Source organism: Petaurus breviceps, unplaced genomic scaffold, assembly GCF_028583685.1.
Source record: "Petaurus breviceps papuanus isolate PSGF00001 unplaced genomic scaffold, PetGlider_PUasm1.0 126, whole genome shotgun sequence".
Taxonomy (NCBI): Eukaryota; Metazoa; Chordata; class Mammalia; order Diprotodontia; family Petauridae; genus Petaurus; species Petaurus breviceps.
Window position 1 is genome coordinate 80,195,251 of NW_027185655.1, and position 15,593 is coordinate 80,210,843.

The window sequence follows — 15,593 nt, forward strand, 5'->3', positions numbered from 1 at the left end:
CACTAAATCCAAGGTAACCTAGATTTAAAATGTTAGTCTGATTTATTTTAGGGCTAGATTTTCCTAAGAAAAAACTGAGTTTAATCCTATAATCAAAGTAAAATTAATTAAAGTAATCAATACTGATTTTCTTTTCAAAAATCAAATCAATTTTCCAAAGTCACACCTTTAGTACTGTTACCACATAGTCAAGTATCAGATTCCCTAAGAGTTAGAATGAAATCATTTAACCTAAGCAGTTTATTTTATAAATGAGCACCTTGATGTCTTAAACCATGATCATTCTGTTAGTTAGCTTTAGAGGTTAAAAGCAGAGGTAGGATAAGAAAACTTAATTAGTTTTACCACCTCATTTTAGAGATAAGAATATAAGATGTTGAGTTGAAAAGTAATTTAAGAAGCCATATAGCTGGGTGCCATCATTTTAGAGGGTAAAAAAAAAAAGTAAGGACAAAAGAGGTGCAGTAACTTCATGAAAGCAAGACTGGGATTAAGGAGCAGAACTGGGATTCAGATTTAGGTTGTCTAATTCTTACCTCACCCCACCCATTGTGCTGCTGCAAAAATACTCTAGAATTTTAATCTAGAATTTCCTTTCTAAAATACCACTCTGATTAACCAGATGGTTGAAAGAAAGAAAAGGTTTCTGGAACTGAATGAACAGAAAAACATTGCCCTAGATTTTCAAGGTTTGGTAAGAAGCTGCTTTAATTCTACAAGGCAATCACCTTTCTCTCTACAACCAAAGAATCTGGAATGGGGTGAAGAGAAGACAATGCAGGGATGCTCAGAAATGGACAAGCCAAAATGACACAAATGCTAAAAAAAATCCAAAATTGCTTTCTTTTGTCTGTCTATGATGTAAAGATATTTTAAATGTTATTTTAGAAGCAATTAATATTCCATCAACATTGAAATAGCCAGCAGCTGTTTGTTACAGATTTCAAAGAATATGGGCAAGGTGTCTGATATTCATTATGTTTTCCTTGGGCTTGAATAAACTCTCAACAACCATTAGTACATAGTACTTGCTTCTTTCCTTTTCAGCATATTAAAGTTAAAGTTGTTCCACATTTATCAAGATTATTATGTTGAAAGTGAAATTCAGAAATGTTAAAGAAACAGATTATTTCAAATGTTTTATTACTCAAAATTCTAAGAATGGGAAAAATAAACAACTCCAACAGCTCTCTGAAAGATAAATTCCTCCTCAGATCATAACTATAATTCATAATCATACAAAATAAAGTCATGTCTTTTAAAAATTATCATAAGAGTGTCTTTTAACTCAAGATGTAAATCTGAGTTATGTCTTCAATCAGCATTTTCTTGCCAATGAGAGTTATAGCAAAATATCGATTACTTTTTTTTCAAATACTTTACATCATTCATTTCCACCAGATTTTGAGTTACAAATTTTCTCCCCATTTTCCCCCTACCCACCACCCCAAAATAGCAGTCCAACAGTATAACCCCTCCTCCAATATGTTCTCTCCTGTATCTTCTCCCATACCCCCTTTGACTTTTCCAGTAGGGCATCGTGGATCTCCATGCCCCAGTGCCTGGAAGATATCTATTTCTTTTACATAGAGTAAGAGAACTTAATTTATTAGTCTAATAATTAAATCAATATGTGTTGATCCCTACTTTGTTAGACTCCTTTACCAGGAATGAAATACTTAAAAAAAAAGACAGAATCTTTAAGGAAGTAAACATCTACTTAAGTTATTAAAGGAATAAAATGAAGCACAATTAAAGACAGTATGAAATTTTAAAAATAAAAAAAGTATCATCTTTGTAATAAATATTGAAAATGTTCAAAGGAAGCAGGCATCTCTATGGGTTACAAAAGGCACAAGTGTTTGGAATTGATGATTTAAAAATTAATAGAATTAACATAGGGAGGGAGGAGAGCCTTTCCTTAGAGGGAAAGGAATAAGCAAAATCAAAATCCTAGAATTGAATTTGTTGTGTTTGTAGATTTACTCTAGATTAACCTGATTTCAGATTAAGGACTAGGAGGAAATCCATTTGCATAATAAATGTGAGTAGATGGCTTTTAATTCCACACTACATTGGGACTTCATCTTGTTGCATCAGGGAGTCATAATAGAGTCTTGACAAGGAGAGTAGTAGCATAATGAAAGCAATGTTGAATAGTGAGTGGTTTAATATATTTAGGAAATGTTTTGTATTCTTCTTCAATATACCCTTCAAGGTAGTATGGTAGCTTTTTATGTTCTTTTTCAGCCAGTCTTCCTTAGCCTGTCTTTCCTTGGGCATAAGCTAGGTGGGCTAAGGGATAGAGCATGTAGCTTAGAATCAGGATGAACCTGAGTTCAGATCCTTCCTCAGATAATTACTAGTTGTGTTAATTTGGACAACTCACCATATCTTTTTGTGCCTCAATATCCTTATCTGTAAAATCAGAGGGTTTGACTCAACATCGATTAAGGTTAGTTTGATTTTTAAATAATGACATTGGACCACTGAAGCTAAATGATGTTGGTTCAGTTTTGGTCTTTTGCCCAGTCTTGAAAACTTCTACTGATTCTATAATGTCCTGGCAATCCCATTTGACTTTAAGTATCCTGAAACTCCAAGGGCTTTTTATATGTGAAACAAGGATAAAGTCAGGAAGAATAGCTCGGTATGCTCTCAGAACCCCAAAGAGAAGTGGTGGACAAGGCTATTGTTGTACCCTACCCTGAGTCACCCTTCATCTTGTCTCAGTTCCCACCATTTTGTGCTCCCTTCTTCATGGAAATAAAGTCCTGCCACATAGAAACCCACACACATGCTGAGAATAACTGCCCATGGCATATTTCTGGGAAACTGCTCAAGGAATAGTTACCCACCCTGTTCTAGGAAATTGAAACAACTATATTCCATATAAGGTACTAAACTGAGTATTAACCAATTGCTTTTCTTTGCTTCTGTAAGTTCCATCTTGTACACAGATCAGACCATTACTTTGTGGTTTTTGTCTTTAAATACTCTGGCTCTGCCCCTGTTGGGGCAGATTTGAATCTATACTCTGGACAGTCACATGGTTATGAATAAATCCACTTTAAATTCATATCCATATATATCCATATTCATATTCATGTGGCTAATTTTTGGCACAACACTATGAGGAAGCTATGAATACAATCTGAGAGATTCAGCTCTCTCTTTACTCTCCATTTCATATGGTTTTGCTAATAAATACATACATATATGTATATGTGTCGAAGTTGAAGTTTTAGGGGTTTGTGAGACCCCAAAATACCAACATGCCAGGTCCTGTCAAATGAATTCGACTCAAGTCTTCTTTCATCAAACAAAAAAGCAAAGTTTATTAAAGATTCACCATAATGGGTAGACTCTTAAGGAGCCTCAGTGCCTGTGACCCTTGTATTAGACAGGCAGGCCAGAATAATCTGACACAGAGAGAGTCTGCACTAGAAAATTCAGTCTCCCCTCTTTTTTCATGGAGTCATGATGGGGTCTTATGTACAGAAAGGTTGTGGGAGGAATCTAGGGATGTTGTAGAGGAGGTGTTTGGGAAGGGTCTTCAGGAGGAGTCAAATGAGGTGAGACTTCAGTAATGAGAGATTAAGGGTAGGAAGTCGCTGCAGGCTAGAAGGAGATGACAGAAAATGGAGGGCTAGGCTAGTTTAAGGATAACAAGATTTTTATATAGATATTTTGTAAGGATCAAGGATGGAGACTAGCTGGACAATGGAGGGCTAGGCTAGTAACAGAGATTTGGACAGACCTATAATGAAAGGCTTATGGTCTCAAGCAAAAGCCTCATCAAATGTGAAGATTCAGAGTTCAAGTGCATTCCCAGAGACTGTACCTTATCATATGTATACATATACACACATATGTGTATATATGCATATATGTGTAATTGTATGTATATGTATCATACATATTGTATACATAATATCATACATATTGTATGTATATGTATATACCTTAAGAAGCAGATAAGAGAAGTGGAGGAAAAATTGGGAAGAGAAATGAGAACAAAGAAAGAAAATTATGTAATGAGAGTGAACAGCCTGACTAAGGAAAATCAAACCTTAAAAAAAAGACTAACTCAAATAGCAAAAGAAGCTCAAAAAGGCAATGAGGAGAACAATGCCTTAAAAAGTCAAATTTGCCAAGTGGAAAAAGAATCTCAAAAGCTCAATGAGGTGAATCATTGCTTCAGAATTAGATTGGAGCAAATGGCAGCTAATGACTTTATGAGAAATCAAGATGCTGTTAAACAGATCCAAAAAAATGAAAGAATACAAGGCAATGTGAAATATCTCATGAGAAAAACCATTGACCTGGAAAATAGATCCAGGAGAGATCATTTAAAAATTATTGGACTACCTGAAAGCCATGATCAAAGTAAGAAACTAGAAATCATCCTCCAGGAAGTTCTCAAAGAAAACTGCTCTGATGTTTTAGAACCAGAGTGCAAAATAGATGTTGAAACAACCCACTGATCCCCTGCCAAAAAAGATTCCAAAAAGAAAACTCCTAAGAATATTACAGACAGGTTCTGGAATTCCCAGATCAAGGAAACAAAATTACAAGCAGCCAGGAAGAAACAATTTGAATATTGTGGAAACACAATCAGGATAACTCAGGATCTGGCAGCTTCTACACTAAGGGATCGAAGGACTTGGAATATGATATTCTGGAGGTCAAAGGAGCTGGGATTAAAACCAAGAGTCACCAATGATACCCACCAAAACTGTGTATCATATTTCAGGGGAAAATTGAATGAAAAATTCAGGGTCATTCAGTGGAATAGAGGACTTTCAATCATTCTTGCTGAAAAAACCAGAGTTGAATAGAAAATTTGACATTCAGACACAAGAAGCAAGAGAAGTATGAGAAGGTAAATAGGGAACAGAAATAACAAGGAACTTATCAAAGCTGAACTATTAACATTCCTACATGGAAAAATGATAATTATAACTAATGAAACATTGCTCAGTAGTTGAAGGGAATAGAAATATCTATCTATCTATCTTTATGTCTATATATGAGGGTTTATGGGCATATGTTTACAGGTATACATAGAAAGAGGGCCCAGGACCAATTTAACAGGTATGGATGATACTTAAAAGGTGAATTTAAGAGGTGAGAGGGGAATATAATGAGAGGAGATGGGAAGAGACAGAATGGGGTAAACTATATCATACAGAAGAGACAAAGGAAAGTGGTCACAATGGAGGGGAAGAATAGGAAGGCAGAAGGGAATGGATTAAACTTATTCCCATTGAATTTGGCTCAGGAAGGGAATGAAATACACACTACATAGTGTATCTCACCCTACAGGAGAGTAGGGGAGAAGAGGATGAGAGGGAGGTTGATGGAAGGGAGGGAAGGCTGGGGGGAGGGAAGTTGGAAGCATGCACTTTTGAAAAGGTACAGGATCAAATTAGAGAATAGAACAAGTGGGAGGTGGGATAGGAGGGGGAGAAATATAGTCAGTCTTTTAAAATATATCTACTATGTTATTGTCTTGCATTAGCCACACACGTATAACCTATACTGAACTGCTTATCTTCCCAGTAAGAGTGGGTGACAAGGGAGGAAGGGAATAAATCTGGAATTCAAACTTTTAAAATCAAATGTTTTATGTATATGTGTGTGTGTATATATATACACACACACACACACTATTTTACATGTAATTGGAAAATAAGATATACAGGCATTGGGGCATAGAGATCCACTGGAAAAGTCGAAAGGGGTATGGGAGAAAATATGGCAGAGAACAGATTGGAGGATGGGATATCCTGTGGGACTGCTATTTTGGGGTCGTGGGTAGGGGAAAAATAGGGAGAAAATTTGTAGCTCAAAGTCTTTCAGAATAAAAAGAAAGAAAAAGAAACATCAAACCAACATTCCTTGAAATTTATTAAAATGTAAAAATGGATGTTAAATATAAAAAAAGGAATATATCTACATCTATATCTACTTACATATACTGTGTAAGTATATACATTTGTGTATAGATATATATTTATACACCCATACATACACACATGCATATATATATACACACACACATATGCCCACATACATACACACATGACATGATACCAGATAGAGTAGTAGTCAAAGTTATGAACAAAAAAATTATCACATGAATTTTAAAACATTAATAACTATAATACTCTAGAAAGTTCTTTGAATCAGTGCTTCTTGAAATATGGTTAATGACCCTATATGTAGTTATATAACTGAATATGGTGGTCACAAAAATTTGGAGACAACAAAATGTTTTGGAATGCACAACATTGAATACCAAAAAAAAATTTAATTAAAAATTAAATGCATAAGGAATATTAGGTATTTCTTTCACATCATACAACTTCACTATAGCCTTGGTTCTGATAATACAATGTGTACACTTTGCATTGTGAATGCCACCATGACATGCAATGCCAATAAACACTGTCAGAAATACCTTGGCTCATATTCAAGACTCTTGTATGCTATGAATGCAATGTTTTTACTGTACATACAACATTTTCTGTTCTTAAAGAAACATAATAGCCTTTGCAAGTTTTTCTGAAATTTGCCTGCTCATCATTTCTTTTTTTTTTCAGTTTTCAATTGCTTTATTCTCACTTCTGATTTACATCATTCATTTCTACCAGATTTTGAGTTGCCAATTTTTCCCCCATTTTTCCCCTACCCACCTCCCCAAAATAGCAGTCCCACAGGATATCCCCTCCTCCAATCTGCTGTCTCCCATATTTTCTCCCATATGCTCATCATTTCTTAGAGCACAATAGTATTCCATTACATTCATATACCACAACTTGTTCAGCATTTCTTCATTTGATGGGCATCCCCTCAATTTCCAAATCTTTGCCATCTCAAAGAGAGCTGCTATAAACATTTTTTCTAACATTCAGGTCCTTTCCTGTTATTTATATAATCTCTTTTGGATACAGATTTAATAGTGGTATTGTTGGATCAAAGGGCATGTGTAATAAGAATGTAAATTTTAAAGATCTTCCCTGCCCCTAGGCTAATGTGCACCTGAAGCCTGGGGTGGGGGAGGCTTGTTTTTCAGTAGATACTTCTTGATTGGCCAGTGAGTCAATAAGGTTGTTACATTCTCTGAGCCAGGAGAAGGCTATATAAGCCCTGATGTGTAGCTTTGTTTTTGGGACTCACTTTGAGAAGTGTTCTGTGATTTGATCTGAATTCTGGGAAGCCGTTGTTGAGAGTCCCCCGGCTTTGAAAAACCCAGAATGTGGAAACCCAGATGTTGACTGGGTGTGGATGTAATGGTTGGACAGTTTGGAAATCTGTCTACTTGATGTTTCTGTCTTGATAATTATGCCTATATACTTTGAGGTTCAGGGTGCTGACCTTTTCTCCTGAACAAGGTAAACGATATATGTCTGACTGATTAAAGTAAGCTTGTTAACCCATTTTGAGTTGCTTTCCTTTAACAAAGCAGATCCAAGAACCTGTGGTAGCTGCAAACCCTGAGAACGCATTTGGGGTGCTTGCTGCTACAGCATGGAAAATTTTATGACTCTTTGGGCATAGTTCCAAATTGTTCTTCAAAGTGGTTGAACTATTTCACAACTCCACCAATAATGCATTAGTGTTTCATTTTTTTCCACACCTTCTCCAACATTGATCATTTTCCTTTTCTTTCATGTTATCCATTCTGATAGGAATGAGCTAGAAACCCAGAGTTATTTTAATTTTCATTTTTGTAATTAATAGTTATTTAGAGAATTTTTCCTAAGATTATAGATACTTAAATTTCCTCATGAAAAAATGTCTATTCATATACTTTGGCCATATATCAATTGAGAAATGACTCACATTCTAGTAAATTTCAATCAGTTATCTATATATTTTAGAAATGAGGCCTTTGAAAGATACATGTGCTATAAAAATAGTTTCCCAGTTATCTGCTTCTCTTCTAATTTTGGTTGCATTGGTTTTGTATGTGCATTTTAATTAAATGTAATTAAAATTATCTATTTTGCATTTCACAATATTCTCTGTCTCTTGTATTGGTCATAAATTCTAACAGGTAAACTATTCTTTGCTCTTCTAATTTGCTTATGATATTATCCCTCATGTCTAAATCATGTATGCATTTTGATTTTATATTGGTGTAAGATGTTGTTATATATAGTTTCTGCCATACTATTTTTCCATTTTTCACAGAAATTTTTGTCAAATAGTGAGTTTTTAATCACAGAACTTTGAGTCTTTATCAAACAGTAGGTAACTATAGTCATTGACTACTGTGTCTTGTGTACATAACTTATTAAACTGATCTACCACTATTTCATAGCCACTTAGACCATGTTCCTTTGCATTTTTATTTCATTTATCCTTTTGATATTCTTGAAATTTTTTTCTTCCAAATGAATTTTGTTATTATTTTTTCTAATTCTATAAAACAATTTTTGGTAGTTTGATTGTTATGTGTCATGGGAATGTAAATTTAAGATCTTCCCTGCCCCTAGGCCCATTGATAGGCTTAAGTGCACCTGGAGCCTATGGCAGGAGGCTTGTTTTTCAGGAGAAACTTTGTGATTGGCTGTGGGTCAAGAGCATGGTTATATTATGTGAGCCAGGAGAAGGCTATATAAACCCAGGTGTGAGGCTTTCTTTTGGGGCTCCCTTTGAGAAGTGTTGTGTAATTGGACCAGGAAAGACTCTGGGCAGCCAACGAGCCCCCTGGTTCTGAAAAACACAGATGTTGATACTTCCCTCTCTGGTAACTGACCAGATGTGGATGTAATGGTCAAGAGAGTTGGAGGCCTGTCTGCTTGAAATGTTTCTTTATCTTCTAACTTCTGCATGTAATTTCTGTCGGTATACTCTGAATTTCAGGGTGCTGACTTTTTCCCCTGAACTAGGTTGGATATGTTTGATTGATTAAAGCAAGATTGTTAATCCATTTTGAGTCACGTTCCTTTAAAAAAGCAGATCTAGGGGGCAGACTCAAGATGGTGGAGTAGAAACATGAATTGAGCAGGGCTCCGGCCTCCTCCTCCTCCAATTCATGTAAAAGGTGACTTTGAACAATCTTGGGAGCATTTGGGAAATTGGTCTACAATTTTATTTCTGCATTTTATTTCTTCCTTATTTATGTATCAGTGCCATATTTGTTTCATATAAAGTATTTCTTAGGACTCCTTCTTCAAGAATTTTCCCTAAAAATTTGTAGATTATTGGAATCAATTGTTCTTTAAATGTTTGATAGAATTCAGTAGTAAATCCATCTGGCTCTGGAGATTCTTTCCTAGGGAGTTCCTGATGACTTGTTTGATTTCTTTTCTGAGATGGGGTTATTTAAGTAATTTACTTCCTCTTCAGTTAATCTGGGAATTTTATATTTTTGGAAATATTAACCCATTACACTAAGATTTTCAAAGTTATGTGTATACAATTGGGCAAAATAATTCCTAATTATTTTTCTAATTTGCTCTTCGTTGGAAGTAGATTCAGCCCTTTTATTTTCAATGCTCATAATTTGGTTTTCTTCTTTCTTTTTTATCATATTTATTAAGGGTCTATCAATTTTATTGTTTTCTTTTTCATAAAAGCAGCTCTTAGATTTATTTATTAATTCAACAGTTTTTTAATTTCAATTTTATTAATCTCTCCTTTGGTTAGCAGTATTTCTAATTTAGTGTTCAACTGGGAATTTTCAATGCTTTTTTCTTTTTCTAGCTTTTTCAATTGCTTGCCCAAATCATTGACCTCTCTTTTCTCTAATTTATTCATGTATGCACTCAGGGTTATAAAACTTCCCCTAAGAACTGCCTTTGTTGCATCACACAAATTTTGGTATGTTGTCTCATTATTGTCATTCTCTTGAATGAAGTTACTGATTGTTTCTATAATTTCTTGTTTCACCCACTGATTCTTTAGGATTAAATTGTTTAATTTCCAATTAATTTTCAGTCTATCTTCCATGGCTCTTTATTGCATATGATTTTAATTGCATCATGATCTGAGAGTCATGGATTCATCTTTCTGCACTGAATTTTGAGGTTTTTATGACCTAGTACATGGTCAATTTTTGAGTATGTGCCATGAATCACTGAGAAGAATGTATAATCCTTTTTAATCCCATTCAATTTTCTCCAGAGATCTATCATATCTAGCCTCTCTAAATTTCTATTTTCTCCTTAACTTTTTTCTTGTTTATTTTGAGGTTAGATTTATCAAGTTCAGAAAGGGGGAGATTAACTTCCCTCACTAATATAATTTTGCTATCTATTTCTTCCTCTAATTCCCTTAACTTCTCCTCTAGGAATCTGGATGCTTTACCACTTGGTGCATATGTGTTAAGTAATGATATTTCTTCATTCCTGATGTTGCCTTTTAAAATGATATAGTTTTCTTCCTTATCTCTTTTAATTAGATCTATTTTTGCTTTTCCTTTATCTGAGGTAAGGATTGCTACCCCTGTTTTTTTTTTTTTTTTTACTTTACCTGAAGCATAATATATTCTACTCCAGGCTTTTACCTTTACTGTCTCTTTGAACCCCTTAATAAGTTTTTTTAATCTCATCAGATTAGTTCATTTATACCCACACCATCTATCTATGTATATCCCTTTTAAAGGTCATGATAATCATATACATTTCAACGTTGACAGTTATCAGCTTCTCATATAGGCATGTAAACAGTTTCCTCTTTATTGCATCCCAAGTTATGTGTATGAGTGTGCATGTGTGTATGTGTGAGTGTGTTTTTTCCTTGTTTACCTTTTTATGTCTTTCTTGAGTCTTGTAATTGGAGATCAAATTTTCCATTGAGCTCTGGATTTTTCATCAGGAAAGTCTGGAAGTCCCTTATTTCATTAAATGACCATCTTCTTGCCTGAAAGTTTATGCTCAGGTTTGACGGATAGTTGATACTTGGTTGCAGTCCTAGCTCTATTTCCTTTTCAAAATATCAAATTCCAATCCCTCCAAACTTTTAATGTAGAAGCTACTAGGTCCTGAGTAAGACTGACTGTATTTCCATGATATTTGAATTGTTTCTTTTTGCCTGCTTGCAATATTTTCTCCTTCATCTTGTAATTCTGGAATTTGGCTATTATATTTCTTGGAATTTTCAATTTGGGATCTCATAGTGAATTCTTTCAACAATTATTTTAACTTTTGGTTCTAGGACTTCAGGGAATTTTTTTTTTACAATCTCTTAGAGGATGTTGTCCAAGCTGCTTTTTTCATCATGGATTTCTGGTAGACCAATAATTCTTAAGTTATTTCTCTTGGATCTGTTGTCCAGATCAGTTATTTTTCCACTGAGATATTTTACACTTTCTTCCAGTTTTTCAATCATCATGTTTTGTTTGATTGACTCTTGGTGCATTATAGAGTCCTGAGCTTTGATTTGACTGATTCTAATTTTTAGTGAATTATTTTCTTTGGTTAGTTTTTTATGGTCCTTTTTTAGTCAGGTATTTCTCCAACTAGTTCACAATTTTTACTTTTTAATGATTTGTTTTCTTCAGTGAGATTTTTTTTTCCAGTTTGGTCACTGTAAATTTAAATTTATCTTCTACTTCTCTAATTTGGCTTTTATAATCTTTCTTGAACTCCTCCAAGAATGCTTTTTGGGCTTGAGACCACTTCATATATCCATCTTTGGTCTCAGGTGTGGACAGAGAGTCCATAGTGTCTCCTCAAAGTGATTCTTCTCTTTCAGAACAATGGGATTCTGTTGTCTTTGGTCTTGCCTTTCCAAGTTCCTTCTGTTCAATGGTAATTTCCTGCTTCCTGTCCTTTGAAGTGTATCTCTGCTCCTGGGGTACAGAGAGCTCAGACCCAAGCTCAGCAGACTGGGAGCAAGGTTCCTGGTTTTTTAGCTTTGTGTGCTATAGCCTCTGGGTGTCTAGATTGAGGCCAAGACCATTACTCTCAGTCTTTCCCCTGATTTACCCTGAGGCTCACAGAGTAATCTGTGTGGGAGGGGTGGTCTGGCCAAAAAAGTGTTCTGCCACTATGTCCCTGGGTTACAGCTCAGGCAGCCTTTTGCTTGTCGGGTGAGGTAAGGCTTGTTGGAACCCCTCCTGCCCTTCTCTTCAGACTCCTTACTGCATCATTTACATCCTTTATCAGTGACTCCTAAGCCTTAGGCTATTTCAGCTATTTCAGGATTTTACTCTGGGTGGGATATTTATCTCTGTGTTTTCTAGGTCTGGGAGGGGGAATCAGAGCAGCTAGAATTTACTTTGCCTTCTTGGCCTCTGGAAAATCAGATAGGTGATTGTTAAATTTTTGGGTTGTGAGTTGATAGCCCCAGGAGAAGTTGCTTTCTCTGCTGTGGGCCCAGTGCTTTCTCTTACTCAGCTCCAATGGATCTTCCCATTCTGTGGTGATACACTGCTGAGATTGCTGCAAATCAACCTTGTGGTGGGTGCATCTGCTGGCTGGGTCTCCTCACTCTTCTGTAGTCTGCTCTCTTTTTCAGGCTGGTGCAGCCCCCAATGTTTGCCCATATCCCTTTTTTTCTGCCTCTCTTAATTCCTCTGCTTTACTTTTACCTGCTACCTTGCCCTCCTATTATGTAAACTATCCCCACTCTAACAATTCCTGCCTTATACTCCCATTCCCATTAATCTAAAAACCCTTTTACATCCATTTTAACCTATTCTTTCATTCTTGTCCCTAAAAAGAAGTCCTTTATCCTCTCCCCTTTCAATATAAACTTAGAATTTTATTTCTTTTTTTTCAATTTAGAAGACTTTTATACTCTTCTAGATGTGTATATATTTTCTCCTCTTAAACCCATTCCTGATGAAAGAAAGTTTTGAGAACTAAAAATTCCCCTTCTTCATCTAATTCCTCTGTATTGGTTCTTCCTCTTGCAGCTCATTTGTATAAGATACATATTCCTTTCCCTGTTTTTGATAGTTTCACTTTTTAAATTGATAATCATATTCTTGTCTCCCCCAATCTTCCTTATAAGCATACCTAATTACAAGTATCAATCTTTGATATAGGCTTTACATTTTCTAGAGATAAAAGGTAATCATTCTAAGCATTATATTCTTATTTAGCTCTCTGTAATTGTTCTTTGGTGGTATCTACCTTTTTTTTCCTCTTTGCTTTTGTATGTCAAATCTTCTATTGAGTTCAGGTTTTTTTTTTTAACAGAGTGCTGAAAGTCTGACAGTTGATCAATGTATTTTTTTTTCCATTCAAAATTATGCTTAGCTCTGTGGGGTATGATATTTCCAATCAGATGAATAGTTCTTTTGCACTTTTATATATGATGTTGTAAGACCTGCAGTCATTCAGTCTTACCAATGGTAGGTATTATGTAATTCTAATTGTGGTACCATCATAAGTAAATTTTTTTCTTGCTCATAATATTTTGTCCTTGATCTGGGTTTTTTTGGAATTCAACTATAATATTCCTTTGAGGTTTCCTTGTAGGATCTGTTTCAGATGGTGATTGGTGGATTTTTTTCTTTCTATTTCCACTGCTTATTCTAATGCTAGAAGGATAATTTTCTTAAAAGTATTCCTTTCATGTTTATATCAAGATGCTTTTTTATCAGAACTTTCAGGTAATCCAATTATTCTTATGCTTTTTCTCTTCTTGATATGATCTCTAGATCCATTGTCTTTCTTATGAGATGTTTCTTATTCTAATGGTATAGGATAATTTTATTTAATCATTACTTGTATCTTTATATCAAGATTTTTTTTATCAGAACTTTCAGGTAATCCAGTTATTCTTCTGTTTTTTTTTTGTCTTCTTGATCTAATCTCTAGATCTATTGTGTTTTTTTTTTTGAGATTTGTCACATTCTCTTCTATTTTTTTCATTTTATATTTATTTATTTGTTTGCTTCAATATCCTCCTCTGAAGAAGAACCCTGGCCTTTTCTATTCCCACAGCAACTCTTTGTGGTTGAATTCTTTCTTCTTTGTCTGTGCATTAATATTTTTTGCAATAATTTAGTTTTCATAATTATGAAATTATACTCCTGGGGCATGGGGGATGGTGTATCTGCCCTCTGATCCTCTTAAGTTCTCCCCTCACACCAAGTTTTTCAGCCTGCTGTAAGGGCACACAACCAGAAGCATCCCTGCCCCACTTCTATACTCATGAGGCATATGCTGATTCCTTCTGGCCCCCACCATTCTCTGCTGCACAGGTCCGTCTAGTGTTTCTTGTCAGCAGAGTTTCCCCAAATCTTCCACAGGTCAGACACCCAACTCCTTTCATTGTCCCTGAGGTAAAAGGTCCTGTGGCCTGCCAGGGTCAACCTCTCAACCTAGCTAATCCAAGGATTTGTCACTTGCTGTTTAAGCAGCTTGCTGCCTATTGTTAAAGCCAACCCTAACCTGGTAGTGTTTACTCTTCACAGGGATGATATACCTTGTCCTGGGATGTTTCTTCAGGTCTTCTCAGATTGTCCCAAGAGGGCCCCTGTTCAGCCCCTACTCTTATTTGTTTTCACAGCCTTATGTTTGCCCAGAGGCACTATTTACTTCTTTTGTGGAGAAAAATCTTAAAAGCTTGAAATTTTCTGACCTACTCTGCCATCTTCCCAGAATCCTCTCCCCTTTTACATTTTATTGTTTTTTTTTCATTATGTTGATTTTGTTTGATTGATCCTTGATGTCTCAAAGAATCATTAGCTTCCATTTATCTAATTCTACTTTTTAAAGGATTATTCTCTTCAGTTAACTTTTGTACCTCCATTTGGCCTATTCTACTTTTTAAAGGAGTTGTTTTCTTCAGTCAATTTTTGTCCCTCCTTTTCCAATCTTTTGACTCTCTCTACTATATCTCTCATTTCTTTTCCAAATTTTTCTTTCACCTCTTTTATTTGACTTAAAATCTTTCATGAGCTCTTTCAAGAAGGCATTTTGGATTTGAGACTAATTCATATTCCCCTTTTAGGTTTTCAATATAGGTGTATTGACAGTGTTGCCCTATTTTGAGTTTGTGTTTTTGAAGAGGGTACTGACTAAGAGTGTTAGGGTTTCTATGGAGACCCCAAAATATCAACGCGCCAGGTCCTGCCAAATGAATTTGACTCAAGTCTTCTCAGCCAAAGAAAAGTAAAATTTATTAAAAGTTCTCTTGCGTTAGACACAGAGTAAGTCTGTGCTAGGAAATTCTATGGTGCTCTCACAGTGCTCTCATTATTCTATGGCATTCTATGGCACTCTAGGTTGTCAGAGGAATCTAGGGGAGGTCTAGAGGAGGATTTTGGGAAAGTTTTCAGGCAGGAAGAGTTAATGAGGTCAATTAGTGATTAAAGGTGGGAGGTAGCTGGAGGCTACAGACCATGTTGGGCTAGGTCAGTTATTTTGATAGGCTCAAGGGTGGGAAGTAGATGAATAATGGAGGGCTAGGCTAGTAACTAGGATAGTAGTTTAGCAGTTAGTAACTAGGCACAATGTAAAGCTTATTGCCTCATGCAAATGCCTCATCAAATGAGACAATTTAATCACGAGTCCAAGGTAAATTCCCAGAGTCTGTACCTCAAGGACTCAAGGAGAGCTTGAGGGGGGTCCCAGAGCCCATACCTCATCATTTTGATCTTTCCTGTTACCATAGCAATT